This window comes from Ascaphus truei, chromosome 9 (genome assembly GCF_040206685.1).
Source record: "Ascaphus truei isolate aAscTru1 chromosome 9, aAscTru1.hap1, whole genome shotgun sequence".
Lineage (NCBI taxonomy): Eukaryota > Metazoa > Chordata > Amphibia > Anura > Ascaphidae > Ascaphus > Ascaphus truei.
The window spans coordinates 27,560,650-27,566,010 of record NC_134491.1 but is presented as its reverse complement, the minus strand read 5'-3'; the positions used below and the strand labels follow the sequence as shown (position 1 = coordinate 27,566,010).

General features: G+C 41.9%; 1 protein-coding gene across 7 annotated transcripts in view; it reads left to right on the top strand.

Moving 5' to 3' along the window:
* The first annotated feature begins 335 nt into the window (after window positions 1-335).
* Window positions 336-5,361, top strand: part of TEAD3 (TEA domain transcription factor 3) — a 70,054-nt gene continuing 65,028 nt past the window's right edge. For 2 of the 7 annotated variants that reach the window (XM_075614075.1, XM_075614072.1), the window contains exon 1: window positions 336-551. The gene's annotated coding sequence lies outside the window, so the exon portion shown is untranslated. The remainder of the gene's footprint in view (window positions 552-5,361) is intronic. The other 5 variants (XM_075614077.1, XM_075614076.1, XM_075614079.1 and 2 more) reach the window with 3 other exon arrangements.

Below are 5,361 nucleotides of genomic sequence, written 5' to 3'. Positions count from 1 at the left end.
GGCATGAGAGTGTGAAAAAGGGGTAGGGCAGGAGACAGAAAAAGGGGGAGGGCAGGAGAGACAGCTAGAGAGGATGGAAGAGGAGAAGGTGGGAGTGAGTGTGGAGAAGGGGAGGAGAGAGAGGAGAAGGTGGGAGTGAGTGTGGAGAAGGGGAGGAGAGAGAGGAGAAGGTGGGAGTGAGTGTGGAGAAGGGGAGGAGAGAGAGGAGAAGGTGGGAGTGAGTGTGGAGAAGGGGAGGAGAGAGGAGAAGGGGGAGGTAGGAGAGACAGGGTGGAGAAAGGGAAGGGCAGGAGAGGGGGTGGAGAAGGGGAAGAACAGGCAAAAGAGAAGGTGGGGATAGGGGACGGCAATCCCATAATGGGAGGGCAGGGGAGCAGCTGCTTATTCCTTTACTCTCTCTTAGTCCTTAGACTTGTCTTCTCTCCTCTCTAAAGTTTTCTGATCTATTCCCCCCCTTGCCCCTTTGAGTGTTTCCCCATCTATATTCCCCACCAGCAGAAGGTCAAACAACCCCCTCCCCCCACACACACACCCCAAGGTGCCAGGGACAGGTAAGGACAAGGGCCACAGACCCCCTAACTGTGACACTGGTGGGGGGAGGGAGAACATAAGAAGTTACAAACTGCAAGAAAAGTTTAGGGGGGGTGGGGTGGGGGGAGGGAGGGTTGAGCTTTCACTATGACAGATACATGCCGTTCTGTATACAAATACTGAGTATCTGTACACTCATAATGAACATGCAGCTCTGTATAATCATGCTGAGTATCTACACACTCATAATAAACATTGCGCTGAATTATGAAGCTGCGTATTTGTACACTGAAAATGAACGCACCACACTGTATAATGATGCTGAGTCTCACTGTTTATGAACACACTGCTGTATAATGATGAGTACGTATACACTGATAATGAACATGCCTCACTGTATAATGATGCTAAGCATATCTAGACTTTGATAATGAGCACACGGCTTCATAATGATGCTGAGCATATCTATACATTGATAATGAACACAGCGCTGTGTAATAATATTATGTAGTATACACATTAATCATGAACCTGACACGCTGTATAATGATGCTGAATATATACACCGATAAAGAACTTGCTGAGCTATATAATGTTGCTGAGCATCTCAATACTGTATACTGATAATTAAGATGCTGCTTTGTATAATAATACTGAGTATGTCTATACAGTGATAATTTCCACACTGCACTGTATAATTATTTTGAATATCTCTACTCACTGATAATGAACAGACTGCACTGTATAATGATGTTGAGTATCTTCATACACTAATATTTAACCAGAGTATCTCTATACACTGATAATGAAAACTGCACTGTATAATGAAAAAAGTCTATCTTTATACACTAATATGCTGCACTGTATAATGATGTTGAATATCTCTATTCACTAATAATTAACATTCTGCGCTGTATAATAACACTGAGTGTCTCTATGTATACACTGATAATTACAATGCTATGCTATATAATGATTTTGAATATCTCTGTACACTGATAATTAACACGGTGCGCTGTATAATGATGATGCTGAGTATCTGTACATACTGATCATTTATACGCTGTGCTGTATATTGATGTTGAGTCTCTATACACTGATAATGAGCACTGCGCTGTATAATGTTTGTGAGTATCTTTATACACTCATAATGAACATGCTGTGCTACATAATAATGTTGAGTATCTAGAGTATACACTAAGAATAAATACCCCACACTGTTTAATTGTATTTATATCCATGTATATTATACTAGATGCTGTGCTGTGTGATTCTGGGCATCTCTATACACTGATAATTAATGCAAAGAGCTGTCCAGCCAGTACTCGCTTATCCGACGTAATGCGTCCCGCAAACCGCCGTCGGATAACGGACCGCCGGATTGCAGGTCCATGTTAATCGTCAGCGGTGACCGTCGGATAAGCGGGTCCGACGTTAGATAATGCGTCCAGCGGACTGCGTTATGTGGTGTCGAAGAAGGCAAGGGTGCGCAAACTTTTCAGTCTGCGCCCCCCTGCGTGCTCGTCCTCCCCTGCTCGCGCCCCCCTCCTTACCTTGTCTCCCGCGTCATCTGACGCCACGGGGTCACGTTACCACGGCAACGTCATTTGACGCCGCGTTGCCATGGCGCCAGAGACGAGGTAAGGGAAGTTATAGAGGCCTCGCGCGATCCCCCAGCATTTAATTTAAATACTTTGGGGAAGAGCATGTGGCCTCTCTAGTCGCCGTGCTTACCCCAGTTTGCGCACCCCTGGGACAAGGCATTTGACAGAAAACGGGCCGTTCGATACCGAGGACCATCTGTATAGTGATTTTGAATATCTGTATACTGTACACTGATAATAAACACACTGCTTTGTATAATGGTGACAAGTATCTATACACTGAACTTGCCACACTGTATTATAACGCTAAGTACCTCTATATACTGATATTTAAGACATTGTATAATGATGCTGAATATCTCTCTACACCGATAATGAACATTCTGCGTTGTATAATGATGCTGAGTATCTCTATACACTGATAATGATTACGCTGCTCTGTATAATGGTGCTGAGTATTTGAATTGTAGGAAGTTGACAGGGCCAGTGAGACAGAAGGCCTAATTATTGAAGCACTCCAATAATGTTCTCGCAGGTATTTACAATAGGATGCTGGAAGGCCATGGTCAAACGTGTCACTACTTTATACTGCAGCCAGGGGGAAGTGAAAGCACTCAGCCATGTAACCCCCTCTCTGCCTTAGTTGGAATATTTCATCATCATCTTCAGCCCTTGTTGATTCGCTGCTAGATAAACGCAATTTTATATATATATGAAGGGATTGGGGTACACACTTAAATAGTATATATATCGCATCGCCCCCCCCCCCCCCCCTCTTACCTTTCCTCCGGTATCGGCGGCGTCATTTGACATCACTGTGTCATGTGATGTCACGTTCGTTTGACTCCACATTATAATGGCGAGTTGTCTCCAGAAGCCGCCGGAGAGAAGGTAGAAGGTAAGAGACATGCAGAGACCTCATGCGCACCCCCGCCATTTCATTTAAATGTTGTGGTTAAGAGCGTTGGGCCTCTGTAAGCGCTGCGTCCCCCCCAGAAAATTTCAGGAGAGGGAGTACCCTCAGTTTGTGCACCCCTGGTTTAGACCAGACTACTGGAGAGGGTGCTGCTATCAGAGTACCTATAAGGTACAGTACTGTCCAAAAATAACAAAGGTCAGGCACACAACAAATATGTTAAAAAAAATCTTTTATTGCCACAACGATTTAGCAACGCTCTGCTCTTGATAAAGGCTCTAGTGGGTAGCTGAAACGTTGAGTCAATAAAATAAATGTTTTTGCCTATTTTTGGTGTGCCTATCTCTGTGTTATTTTATATATATATAATTCAAACATGCATTATAAATGTCAGTATGATTGTGAGCTGTTTTAGTTTATTGGAGATCATTGTTTTATAATCGTTGGGACTGACTAATTTGCGTGTATGTAGGTGTATATATATACAGTATATATACATATATATATATATATATATATATATATATATATCCATACATATACAAAGGTCTCAGAATGAGGTCACACATGTGTGTATATGTGTTTATATATATATATATATATATATATATATATATATATATATATACAGTGTTCGACAAACCTATACATTTGCTCGCTCCGGGCGAGTGGATTTAACATCGTGGCGAGCTCCTATTGGCCCAAGCAGCACACGTTTGGTACTAGGTGGCGAGTAGATTTTTTTGTGTGGCGAGTAGATTTTTTGGTGATTTGTCGACCACTGTATATATATATATACAGTGTTCGACAAACCTATACATTTGCTCGCCCCGGGCGAGTGGATTTAACCCCCGGGCGAGTAAATATTGGCACAAGCAGCACACGTTTGGTACTAGGTGGCGAGTAGATTTTTTTGTGTGGCGAGTAGATTTTTTGGTGATTTGTCAACCACTGTATATATATATATATATATATCAAATGGAAATATTCCTGAAATATTCATGTATGCTTTGCTGTGGATGGTTTTAGTCACTTTTTTTATCCACCATAACTTAACTAAGTATATATATATATATATACTGTATATATATATATTTATATATGCAATACGATACCGCACGTGGACGAATATCAGAGGCAGCACTCCAAATGAATATCAAAAATCCTGTATTATTCAACAAAACATCATATCCAACGTTTCGGTCCATCACCTTGACAAAGGTCCCGTTTGAGGACCGAAACGTTGGATATGATGTTTTGTTGAATAATACAGGATTTTTGATATTCATTTGGAGTGCTGCCTCTGATATTCGTCCACGTGCGGTATCGTATTGCCTATTTATTTGTACAGGATTTGCACCCAATTTTTCTATTCAGACGGAGTGCCTATGGTTCTTTATTACCTGCTATATATATATATATATATATATATATATATATATATATATATATATATATATATAATTTTGTATATATATATATATACACATAGAAAGCAGGCACTATGTTTCAGCTCCTTTCTCAAGTGAGAGGGCCGAAACTTCAAACTGAACCTGCACAATTAAATGATGGAGTACCTGCTTCTCTATCCATAAACTGCATACTACTGTCCAGTAATTAGGCCTCTGTTGTCCTTGTACTGATTGTGCCCTGCAACAGCTATCTCTCCCTCTCTCGTCTGTGGCCCCGCTGGCGCTGAGCGCGCGGTGCTTGACGCTTTTAGTTACACAAATCTTTATGTGCAAGTCCCCACTCACACGGTGCACACGTGCTCACACTCACTCAAGCTTGGCGCGTGAGTAAACGAAAAAAATTAAGTTTCAAGCGTGCTCAATTTGCCTGCAAAGCCCTCCCCCCCCCCCCCCCCGCGCACTTGCAAAATAGCAAGGACACCCGGCGCTCATGCTAGAACTCGTGACGTCACCGCTCTCAAGCATGAGTGCGGTCAGCGCCAGCGGGGCCGCAGCCTTATTTTTGGCCTGTTACATGTCCATAACTCCTGGTACGGTTAGCAGTAGCACTCCAACATATCGATCCTTTATATCTTGCTGGGATTGCCTTCACACAATTTAATGTGTGTGTATATATATATCTATATAGCTATATCTATATCTATATATATATATATATGTAGAGGTATCTGTACCGTGTTAGCCGAGCTTAATAATCAAAAATGAATAGACGATACCGTCCTGTGGCTAACGAAATGGTTTTATTTGTGCGAGCTTTCGAGATACACTGATCTCTTCCAGAGATCAGTGTATCTCAAAGTGTATCTCGAAAGCTCGCACAAATAAAAGCATTTCGTTA